Below are 13,754 nucleotides of genomic sequence, written 5' to 3' on the forward strand. Positions count from 1 at the left end.
AGAACACGTTCAGCAGCACACCAGAGAATCGGCAGTGGAAACTCCGTAGATTGCCATCCCCAAACCTGAAGTGCTGACAACAGCGCAGAGCTCTGCTAACCTCTGCCCAACACCAACAGCAGCTTCTGGGTTCTACAGACAGGAGATGGTGAAACTCTATCCCCAGACACCAGTTCCAGAGACTGGGGATTTAATAGACTTCTCTGCTGAGGAAGGACCATCTGATGAGCCCCCAGCAGAAGAGCTGGCATCAGGGCCACACATCACTGAGCTCTGCCCAGCACCAACAGCGGCATCTGTGGAGTTACCAGAAACTTCTACAGCTGAAGCACTGACAATCGGACAGAGGGTCCAAGACCTCTGCCCCACACCTGCAGCAGTTCTGGAGGCCCAGACTGAGAAGGAGGTGGTCACTTCCCAGCAGCAGATTAAGGTCCAGGGGGAGAAGGGAGGGGAGGTGTTCATCCTGCCTTCTAAACAGTTGGCCAGGGTGGAGGAAGCGATCCTTCCTCCCCAGCAAAGATCAGTGCACCTGGGAGACAGTACCAGAGACATGTCGTCAGAACAGCCAGATGAGGGTAATGGGGATGGAGCAGCCGGCTCCCCTTCCCAGCAGCAGACGGCACCCCAGAATGATGCCAGTAAACCAAGAAAAAAAACTGGTGACAGGGCAGAGTACTGCTGGCCTCTGCCCTCAACTAACAAATGATTTGGTATCCACCTGTATACTCCAGGGATGGGGGGCAGTCAGCCCAGATCCCCAACAGCATAATGAAGTAAGTCCAGCCATCTTTGTCTTCTCTCCAGCGGCTGAAAAGACTCCAGAGAGAAGGGCCAGTCCGCACTGCTCCCCAGCGGCGGGTATGTTCTCTGAGAGAGGCAGAGGTTGTCTGGGTGTGTAATTCTATGTTTGGGACAATTAATTTGGGTTACTGTGGGGGTACGGGCATTGGGGGACTGGAACTATGGACTAACTTCAGAGTCTACCTGTCTGGGGTCTCCTCCTGTGTTAGTCCTCTGACCAAAGAGATATGTGACAGGAGTCACTTTGGGCGGGGGGGGGGCATGTCTATTAGGGTCACAGGGTGATGAGAACCCCAGTCTTATCTCTACTAATCAGACTCCTTGTACAACCACACTGTAATTTTGTGTGTATATATATATATATAGTATATTGTCTTATACTATGGTGTGCCTTCTGCTGGGTCGTTTGGCGTGTGGCTGTATTACATTGTTCTATTGTGTCTGCCTTGGGAGAAAGGTATTATGGGATGTGCTGTGAGGAGGGAGGCGGGAGATCCTCCCACAGCTCTCCCTGCTGATTGGACAGTCTACCTCGCCCTGAATGAAAGGGAGGTGGGGATGGTCCCGAGTGTTACCTCTGTGTACCTGTGTGTTAATAAACAGTTCATGTTCAGCAGTCAGTACTCTCCAGTCCTTGGTTGTCATTGGTTGGAACATCTGATCTCTGTATTCAGACTGGAGGAAGCGGCGTATGATGAAATCACACAAGCGGAGTGTGGGGTGTTTTGTTATCCTTACCTGAGTCCTATCATGATCCAGGCGCTGTGCCCGTCTACAGCAGCTCTCTCCTCTCTCTCTGGTCACAGAGGCAGCAGCGGGAGACATTGGCTCCTGTTGCTGTCCATCAAATCATGGATACAGAAAGTGAGGGACGGGTTGAGCAGCACTGTGTGCATCAACAGACAAACACTGCATGGCACAGGATTGAGCTGCAGGTGTGCCCCCATAGAAAGTGGCATTCCAGGGTGAGTGTCCGGGTCAATGTCTTTCCTTGTTCCGACTTAGCAATAGAGAAGAGGCCGGTATAGTGTGAATGTGTTAGAGTGTGTCTGAGTCAGAGACAACATCCTAGCCGCTGCACAGTCCCATTACTAGGAATATCAGCAGCGAGGAGGCCGGCATCTGATGGGATGTGCTGGGAAAATCCTCCTACCTTACATCACAGCCAGGTGTTCTTGGTGCTCCTCCCATCCCCCAATCCAGGAGAAGTCCTCTGTAGATGACGGGACGTCTCTGACATCTGTCAGGGAAGGAAGATCACAGCTTCTTTCTTCTCTGTCCTCAGAAGACTCTTCACTCCACAGACCATCTGAAAGGTGACGAGAAAAACCTCCTAAGACTCCGAGTTACCCCGAGAGGAGAGAAATAAGCTGAGAGTCTGGGGTGATAGGGGGGAAGACTGCTGCCTCCTGACTATCTTCCATCCTACTCCACCCACATAACCCCCCCCTTCCCCATGACCCCAATTACATCCCTCTATTCCCCCCATACACCCATCACCCCAATTGCATCACCCTATTCCCCACCAGACCCCCATTCCATCTGACTAGTCTCCCCCCATACACCCCCAGGCCCTCATCACCCCATTCCATCCCCAAACACACCCACCAGACCCCCATTCCATTCCGCTACTCCCCCCATAAACCCATCTCCCCATACACACCCATTCCATCCAATAACACACTCCCCAGACCCCGATTCCATTCCGCTACTCCCCCCATACACCCCATGCCCTCATCCCCCCATTCCATCCCCAAACACACCCCCAGACCCCCATTCCATTCCGCTACTCCCCCCATACACCCATCTCCCCATACACACCCATTCCATCCCCAAACACACCCATCAGAACCCCATTCCATCTGACTAGTCTCCCCCCATACACCCCCATGTCCTCATCACCCCATTCCATCCCCAAACACACCCCCCAGACCCCCATTCCATTCCGCTACTCCCCCCATACACCCATTACCCCATACACACCCATTCCATCCCCAAACACACCTACCAGACCCCCATTCCATTCCGCTACTCCCCCCATACACCCCATGCCCTCATCACCCCATTCCATCCCCAAACACACCCCCAGACCCCCATTCCATTCCGCTACTCCCACCATACACCCCCATGCCCTTATCACCCCATTCCATCCCCAAACACACCAACCAGTCCCCCATTCCATTCCGCTACTCCCCCCATACACCCCATGCCCTCATCAACCCCATTCCATCCCAAAACACACCCACCAGACCCCCATTCCATTCCGCTACTCCCCCCATACACCCATCTCCCCATACACACCCATTCCATCCCCAAACACACCCACCAGACCCCCATTCCATTCCGCTACTCCCACCATACACCCCCATGCCCTTATCACCCCATTCCATCCCCAAACACACCAACCAGTCCCCCATTCCATTCCGCTACTCCCCCCATACACCCCATGCCCTCATCAACCCCATTCCATCCCAAAACACACCCACCAGACCCCCATTCCATTCCGCTACTCCCCCCATACACCCATCTCCCCATACACACCCATTCCATCCCCAAACACACCCACCAGACCCCCATTCCATTCCGCTACTCCCCCCATACACCCATTACCCCATACACACCCATTCCATCCCCAAACACACCCCCCAGACCCCCATTCCATTCCGCTACTCCCCCCATACACCCCATGCCCTCATCACCCCATTCCATCCCCAAACACACCCCCAGACCCCCATTCCATTCCGCTACTCCCCCCATACACCCCATGCCCTCATCACCCCATTCCATCCCCAAACACACCCACCAGACCCCCATTCCATTCCGCTACTCCCCCCATACACCCATCTCCCCATACACACCCATTCCATCCCCAAACACACCCACCAGACCCCCATTCCATTCCGCTACTCCCCCCATACACCCATTACCCCATACACACCCATTCCATCCCCAAACACACCCCCCAGACCCCCATTCCATTCCGCTACTCCCCCCATACACCCATGCCCTCATCACCCCATTCCATCCCCAAACACACCCCCAGACCCCCATTCCATTCCGCTACTCCCCCCATACACCCATTACCCCATACACACCCATTCCATCCCCAAACACACCCCCCAGACCCCCATTCCATTCCGCTACTCCCCCCATACACCCATTACCCCATACACACTCATTCCATCCCCAAACACACCCCCAGACCCCCATTCCATTCCGCTACTCCCCCCATACACCCATTACCCCATACACACCCATTCCATCCCCAAACACACCCCCAGACCCCCATTCCATTCCGCTACTCAACCCATACACCCATTACCCCATACACACCCATTCCATCCCCAAACACACCCACCAGACCCCCATTCCATTCCGCTACTCCCACCATACACCCCCATGCCCTTATCACCCCATTCCATCCCCAAACACACCAACCAGTCCCCCATTCCATTCCGCTACTCCCCCCATACACCCCAGGCCCTGATCACCCCCATTCCATCCCCAAACACACCCCCCAGACCCCCATTCCATTCCGCTACTCCCCCCATACACCCATTACCCCATACACACCCATTCCATCCCCAAACACACCCCCCAGACCCCCATTCCATTCCGCTACTCCCCCCATACACCCCATGCCCTCATCACCCCATTCCATCCCCAAACACACCCCCAGACCCCCATTCCATTCCGCTACTCCCCCCATACACCCATTACCCCATACACACCCATTCCATCCCCAAACACACCCACCAGACCCCCATTCCATTCCGCTACTCCCCCCATACACCCATTACCCCATACACACCCATTCCATCCCCAAACACACCCCCCAGACCCCCATTCCATTCCGCTACTCCCCCCATACACCCATTACCCCATACACACCCATTCCATCCCCAAACACACCCACCAGACCCCCATTCCATTCCGCTACTCCCCCCATACACCCATTACCCCATACACACCCATTCCATCCCCAAACACACCCCCCAGACCCCCATTCCATTCCGCTACTCCCCCCATACACCCATTACCCCATACACACCCATTCCATCCCCAAACCCACCCACCAGACCCCCATTCCATTCCACAACTCCCCCCATACACCCCATGCCCTCATCACCCCATTCCATCCCCAAACACACCCACCAGACCCCCATTCCATTCCGCTACTCTCCCCATACACCCATCTCCCCATACACACCCATTCCATCCCCAAACACACCCCCAGACCCCCATTCCATTCCACAACTCCCCCCATACACCCCATGCCCTCATCACCCCATTCCATCCCCAAACACACCCACCAGACCCCCATTCCATTCCACTACTCCCCCCATGCCCTCATCACCCCCATTCCATCCCCAAACACACCCCCAGACCCCCATTCCATTCCGCTACTCCCCCCATACACCCATTACCCCATACACACCCATTCCATCCCCAAACACACCCCCAGACCCCCATTCCATTCCGCTACTCCCCCCATACACCCATTACCCCATACACACCCATTCCATCCCCAAACACACCCCCAGACCCCCATTCCATTCCGCTACTCCCCCCATACACTCATCTCCCCATACACACCCATTCCATCCCCAAACACACCCCCAGACCCCGATTCCATCCCGCTACTCCCCCCATACACCCATTACCCCATACACACCCATTCCATCCCCAAACACACCCCCCAGATCCCCATTCCATTCCGCTACTCTCCCCATATACCCATCTCCCCATACACACCCATTCCATCCCCAAACACACCCCCCAGATCCCCATTCCATTCCGCTACTCTCCCCATATACCCATCTCCCCATACACACCCATTCCATCCCCAAACACACCCCCCAGATCCCCATTCCATTCCGCTACTCTCCCCATATACCCATCTCCACATACACACCCATTCCATCCCCAAACCCACCCCCCAGACCCCCATTCCATTCCGCTACTCCCCCCATACACCCATTACCCCATACACACCCATTCCATCCCCAAACACACCCCCCAGACCCCCATTCCATTCCGCTACTCTCCCCATATACCCATCTCCCCATACACACCCATTCCATCCCCAAACACACCCCCCAGATCCCCATTCCATTCCGCTACTCTCCCCATATACCCATCTCCCCATACACACCCATTCCATCCCCAAACACACCCCCCAGATCCCCATTCCATTCCGCTACTCTCCCCATATACCCATCTCCACATACACACCCATTTCATCCCCAAACACACCCACCAGACCCCCATTCCATTCCGCTACTCCCCCCATACACCCCATGCCCTCATCACCCCCCATTCCATCCCCAAACACACCAACCAGACCCCCATTCCATTCCGCTACTCCCCCCATACACCCCATGCCCTCATCACCCCCATTCCATCCCCAAACACACCCCAGACCCCCATTCCATCCCGCTACTCCCCCCATACACCCATTACCCCATACACACCCATTCCATCCCCAAACACACCCACCAGACCCCCATTCCATTCCGCTACTCCCCCCATACACCCCATGCCCTCATCACCCCCATTCCATCCCCAAACACACCAACCAGACCCCCATTCCATTCCGCTACTCCCCCCATACACCCATCTCCCCATACACACCCATTCCATCCCCAAACACACCCACCAGACCCCCATTCCATTCCGCTACTCCCCCCATACACCCCATGCCCTCATCACCCCCATTCCATCCCCAAACACACCCCCAGACCCCCATTCCATCCCGCTACTCCCCCCATACACCCATTACCCCATACACACCCATTCCATCCCCAAACACACCCACCAGACCCCCATTCCATTCCGCTACTCCCCCCATACACCCCATGCCCTCATCACCCCCATTCCATCCCCAAACACACCAACCAGACCCCCATTCCATTCCGCTACTCCCCCCATACACCCATCTCCCCATACACACCCATTCCATCCCCAAACACACCCACCAGACCCCCATTCCATTCCGCTACTCCCCCCATACACCCCATGCCCTCATCACCCCCATTCCATCCCCAAACACACCCCCAGACCCCCATTCCATCCCGCTACTCCCCCCATACACCCATTACCCCATACACACCCATTCCATCCCCAAACACACCCACCAGACCCCCATTCCATCCCGCTACTCCCCCCATACACCCATCTCCCCACACACACCCATTCCATCCCCAAACCCACCCACCAGACCCCCATTCCATCTGACTAGTCTCCCCCCATACACCCATCTCCCCATACACACCAATTCCATCCCCAAACACACCCACCAGACCCCCATTCCATTCCGCTACTCCCACCATACACCCCCATGCCCTTATCACCCCATTCCATCCCCAAACACACCAACCAGTCCCCCATTCCATTCCGCTACTCCCCCCATACACCCCATGCCCTCATCAACCCCATTCCATCCCAAAACACACCCCCCCAGACCCCCATTCCATTCCGCTACTCCCCCCATACACCCCAGGCCCTGATCACCCCCATTCCATCCCCAAACACACCCACCAGACCCCCATTCCATTCCGCTACTCCCCCCATACACCCATTACCCCATACACACCCATTCCATCCCCAAACACACCCCCCAGACCCCCATTCCATTCCGCTACTCCCCCCATACACCCCATGCCCTCATCACCCCATTCCATCCCCAAACACACCCCCAGACCCCCATTCCATTCCGCTACTCCCCCCATACACCCATTACCCCATACACACCCATTCCATCCCCAAACACACCCCCCAGACCCCCATTCCATTCCGCTACTCCCCCCATACACCCATTACCCCATACACACCCATTCCATCCCCAAACACACCCACCAGACCCCCATTCCATTCCGCTACTCCCCCCATACACCCATTACCCCATACACACCCATTCCATCCCCAAACACACCCCCCAGACCCCCATTCCATTCCGCTACTCCCCCCATACACCCATTACCCCATACACACCCATTCCATCCCCAAACACACCCCCCAGACCCCCATTCCATTCCGCTACTCCCCCCATACACCCCATGCCCTCATCACCCCATTCCATCCCCAAACACACCCCCAGACCCCCATTCCATTCCGCTACTCCCCCCATACACCCATACACACCCATTCCATCCCCAAACACACCCCCCAGACCCCCATTCCATTCCGCTACTCCCCCCATACACCCATTACCCCATACACACTCATTCCATCCCCAAACACACCACCAGACCCCCATTCCATTCCGCTACTCCCACCATACACCCCCATGCCCTTATCACCCCATTCCATCCCCAAACACACCAACCAGTCCCCCATTCCATTCCGCTACTCCCCCCATACACCCCATGCCCTCATCAACCCCATTCCATGCCAAAACACACCCCCCCAGACCCCCATTCCATTCCGCTACTCCCCCCATACACCCCAGGCCCTGATCACCCCCATTCCATCCCCAAACACACCCACCAGACCCCCATTCCATTCCGCTACTCCCCCCATACACCCATCTCCCCATACACACCCATTCCATCCCCAAACACACCCACCAGACCCCCATTCCATTCCGCTACTCCCCCCATACACCCATTACCCCATACACACCCATTCCATCCCCAAACACACCCCCCAGACCCCCATTCCATTCCGCTACTCCCCCCATACACCCCATGCCCTCATCACCCCATTCCATCCCCAAACACACCCCCAGACCCCCATTCCATTCCGCTACTCCCCCCATACACCCATTACCCCATACACACCCATTCCATCCCCAAACACACCCCCCAGACCCCCATTCCATTCCGCTACTCCCCCCATACACCCATTACCCCATACACACCCATTCCATCCCCAAACACACCCACCAGACCCCCATTCCATTCCGCTACTCCCCCCATACACCCATTACCCCATACACACCCATTCCATCCCCAAACACACCCCCCAGACCCCCATTCCATTCCGCTACTCCCCCCATACACCCATTACCCCATACACACCCATTCCATCCACAAACCCACCCACCAGACCCCCATTCCATTCCACAACTCCCCCCATACACCCCATGCCCTCATCACCCCATTCCATCCCCAAACACACCCACCAGACCCCCATTCCATTCCACTACTCCCCCCATGCCCTCATCACCCCCATTCCATCCCCAAACACACCCCCAGACCCCCATTCCATTCCGCTACTCTCCCCATACACCCATCTCCCCATACACACCCATTCCATCCCCAAACACACCCCCAGACCCCCATTCCATTCCACAACTCCCCCCATACACCCCATGCCCTCATCACCCCATTCCATCCCCCAAACACACCCACCAGACCCCCATTCCATTCCACTACTCCCCCCATGCCCTCATCACCCCCATTCCATCCCCAAACACACCCCCAGACCCCCATTCCATTCCGCTACTCCCCCCATACACTCATTACCCCATACACACCCATTCCATCCCCAAACACACCCCCCAGACCCCCATTCCATTCCGCTACTCCCCCCATACACCCATTACCCCATACACACCCATTCCATCCCCAAACACACCCCCAGACCCCCATTCCATTCCACAACTCCCCCCATACACCCATTACCCCATACACACCCAAACACACCCCCAGACCCCCATTCCATTCCGCTACTCCCCCCATACACTCATTACCCCATACACAGCTATTCCATCCCAAAACACACCCCCCAGACCCCCATTCCATCCCGCTACTCCCCCCATACACCCATTACCCCATACACACCCATTCCATCCCCAAACACACCCCCCAGATCCCCATTCCATTCCGCTACTCTCCCCATATACCCATCTCCCCATACACACCCATTCCATCCCCAAACACACCCCCCAGATCCCCATTCCATTCCGCTACTCCCCCCATACACCCATCTCCCCATACACACCCATTCCATCCCCAAACACACCCACCAGACCCCCATTCCATTCCGCTACTCCCCCCATACACCCATTACCCCATACACACCCATTTCATCCCCAAACACACCCACCAGACCCCCATTCCATTCCGCTACTCCCCCCATACACCCCATGCCCTCATCACCCCCATTCCATCCCCAAACACACCAACCAGACCCCCATTCCATCCCGCTACTCCCCCCATACACCCATTACCCCATACACACCCATTCCATCCCCAAACACACCCACCAGACCCCCATTCCATTCCGCTACTCCCCCCATACACCCCATGCCCTCATCACCCCCATTCCATCCCCAAACACACCAACCAGACCCCCATTCCATTCCGCTACTCCCCCCATACACCCCATGCCCTCATCACCCCCATTCCATCCCCAAACACACCCCCCCAGACCCCCATTCCATTCCGCTACTCCCCCCATACACCCCAGGCCCTGATCACCCCCATTCCATCCCCAAACACACCCCCAGACCCCCATTCCATCCCGCTACTCCCCCCATACACCCCAGGCCCTGATCACCCCCATTCCATCCCCAAACACACCCACCAGACCCCCATTCCATTCCGCTACTCCCCCCATACACCCCATGCCCTCATCACCCCCATTCCATCCCCAAACACACCCCCCAGACCCCCATTCCATCCCGCTACTCCCCCCATACACCCATCTCCCCATACACACCAATTCCATCCCCAAACACACCCACCAGACCCCCATTCCATTCCGCTACTCACCCCATACACCCATCTCCCCACACACACCCATTCCATCCCCTATCCCTCCCATACAGACCCCCATGACCTCTATTCCATCCTCCTATTGCCCCCCCCCCCAAAAAAAATCACCATTCCATCTTCTTATTCACCCCCCCAGGGGCCTCCATCTCCCCCATTCCATCCTCCTATTCCCCCATACACACACACCCATTCCACCTACCTGACCCATACACTGGTTCACCTACCTACCTGACCTATCAGAGGAATATACTGGCTCACCTACTTCACACACACACACACTGACCGACCTACCTACCTGACATCCGGCCTCTCCTCGCCGTCACTTCCGGCCTCTCCTCACCGTCACATCCGGCCTCTCCTCACCGTCACATCCGGCCTCTTCTCACCGTGACATCCGGGCCACTCCTCACGGGAATTATTTATTGGGTGTTTCCTGCCAGCGCCGCCATCAAGCCGCTCTATGGTGTCCCTGCTGGTCGGGAGGTCCACTAACACGGAGCCCCGCCCCTGCGCTGCTCACACCCAGACACACAGCGCCGCACAGAGGGACACGCTGGAGAAATAAGAGTCCCGGAGCGGCGCTGTGTGAGGAGATCATCCCGCCGATTAATTCCCGACCGGATTATACCGAGGAAATATAATATTCCGTTCGGGACCTTCAGAGGGAGTCATACCAAATTCAGCCACCAGATGGCAGTATTATTTTCTCATATATAGATAGATAGTGTAGAGATACGAAGTGCTACCACATTCATCCACAAGGCGGCAGCCGAGTAGCATGTAATATACTCCGTATAGAAAATCAATGTGAGCGTTACCAGAATCAGCCAGCAGATGGCAACACGTGAGATACAGCGCATGCCCATAGTTTTGGTCTTCAAGAAAATGGCGGCGCGGCGGACGTTTCGTTTTAATGTACTGCGCATGACCAGAGCAGCTTTCTTTTAGGCGAGCAATAATCTGATGAGTAGAAGTAATCTGATAGAATACCGGCAATGCGAAGATCGCCGTTGTTTTGTCACATTCGGCTCCCCACCACAGATTGCTCCGGAAGTGACGTTCCGTCGCCGCCATCTTGCTACACCCCGCACTCCTGCACAGTAATGATAGAGTGTGAAGGGGGAGGCGGACATCTTGTTACACCCCACACTCCTGCACAGTAATGATAGAGTGTGAAGGGGGAGGCGGACATCTTGTTACACCCACCGGAGTTTTAGATTTCACACTTATTTTCAACACAAAACGGAGATTATTTGCTTAAATACAGTATTTTGAATTCTAAAACTCCGGTGGGTGTAACAACATGTCCGCTTGCCCCCTTCTCACTCCATCATTACTGTGCAGGAGTGAAGAAAGATGGCGGCGACAAAACGTCACTTCCGGAGCAATCTATGATAGGGAGCGGAATGTGACACTACAGGTTACACCGTAAATCTATCGGCTACGGCCGCTGTTTCGTCGATTTTGTCGACCTGACAGAATTGGTAACGGAAGTGACGTCCCGTCGCTGCCATTTTGCTACACCCCGCACTGCTCCAAAGTAAGGGTACCATGATAAGGGGGAAAGCGGACATCTTGGTACACCCACCGAAGTTTTACATTTCACACTTATTTGTAAAAGGAAAGTGGGTTTATACCGTGAAATGCAGAGCTTAGAAGTCCGTCTGACTGGTTAGATATTGAAATTTAAAAGCAGCGATCTTCTGTCAGATCAGCAAACCTGAGAGGCGCATGCTTGCCGCTGCTTTTGAAATTCAACATCATAACAGTCAGACGGAGTTCTAAGTCCTGTATTTCCGTATATAAAGTCACTTTACTGCTAAATATAAGTGTAAAATGCCAAACCCCGGTGGGTGTAACAAGATGTCCGCTTTCCCCTTCTCAGGGAATCCTCCTGTGCGGGGTGTAGCAAGATGGCGGCGACGTGACGACACGTTCGTTACCAATTCTGACGGGTCATCATATCTGGCGAAACACCGCCATTTTCTCGAAGAGCACGGCAAATTTCTCCACTCCAAAATGGCAGCACAAGCATGCGCAGTAGTATACACAACAAGGGATACACTATTATGGAGACTTTTCACCCGCGCAGAATTGTATGGAAAGTGCGCTCAGCATAGTGTTCCCTGCTATGAGGAAACATCCGCACCACTCCTGAGTGTTCCGATAAACCTCAATGCGAACATCGCCTGAAACCTGTCTGCTGAGGCCGCCATTTTCTTGAAGAACATTCCTACCGCAAAATGGAAGCACACGCATGCGCAGTACTGCACAGAACACGGATATTCTGATGCCCCTGGTGGTTCGACTTGGTAGGACACGTCCCATTATATCACGCTTACGGTCTAATCGGTACTCTGATGCCCTCTGGTGGCTGTAACTGGTAATACACGTTTTAAGATATAAAACACAACATGTGGATGTGACACATTATTCATCCCGCCGATTCCTTCCCGACCCGGATTATACCGAGGAAATATAATATTCTGTGCAGGACCTTCAGAGGGAGACATACGAAATTCAGCCACCGGATGGCAGTGTTATTATGTCATATATATATAGTGTAGAAATATGAAGTGCTACCACATTCATCCACAAGGCGGCGACAGAAAAATCCTCTGTATAGAAAATCAATGTGAGCGTTACCAAAATCAGCCACCAGATGGCAGCACAGTGTTTACATGAGATAAAGCGCATGCCCAGTCCGCCGCCATTTTACTGTAGAGAATTGCGTAGGTCTTCAAGAAAATGGCAGCGCGGCGGACTTTTCGTTTTAGTGTACTGCGCATGACCAGAGCAGATTTCTTTTAGGCGAGCAATAATCTGATGAGTAGAAGTAATCTGATAGAACACCGGCAATGCGAACATCGCCGTTGTTTTGTCACATTCGGCTCCCCACCACAGATTGCTCCGGAAGTGACGTTCCGTCGCCACCATCTTGCTACACCCCGCACTCCTGCACAGTAAGGATAGAAGGGGCAAGCGGACATCTTGTTACACCCACCGGAGTTTTAGATTTCACACTTATTTTCAACACAAAACGGAGATTATTTGCTTAAATACAGTATTTTGAATTCTAAAACTCCGGTGGGTGTAACAAGATGTCCGCTTGCCCCCTTCTCACTCCATCATTACTGTGCAGGAGTGTGGGGTGAAGAAAGATGGCGGCGACAAAACGTCACTTCCGGAGCGGAATGTGACACTACAGGTTACACCGTAAATCTATCG

General features: G+C 54.7%; 1 long non-coding RNA gene across 1 annotated transcript; it reads right to left on the minus strand.

Annotated features, from left to right (window-relative positions):
• Positions 1–2,024: 2,024 nt before the first annotated feature.
• On the minus strand, positions 2,025–11,244 carry LOC120922041. Its single transcript, XR_005745030.1, has 2 exons — positions 10,822–11,244; positions 2,025–2,113 (listed from the first exon to the last, which is right to left on the minus strand). It is a non-coding gene; the product is annotated as an uncharacterized LOC120922041 (long non-coding RNA).
• Between the last annotated feature and the right edge of the window lie 2,510 nt (positions 11,245–13,754).

The sequence above is a fragment of the Rana temporaria genome, unplaced genomic scaffold (genome assembly GCF_905171775.1).
Source record: "Rana temporaria unplaced genomic scaffold, aRanTem1.1, whole genome shotgun sequence".
Lineage (NCBI taxonomy): Eukaryota > Metazoa > Chordata > Amphibia > Anura > Ranidae > Rana > Rana temporaria.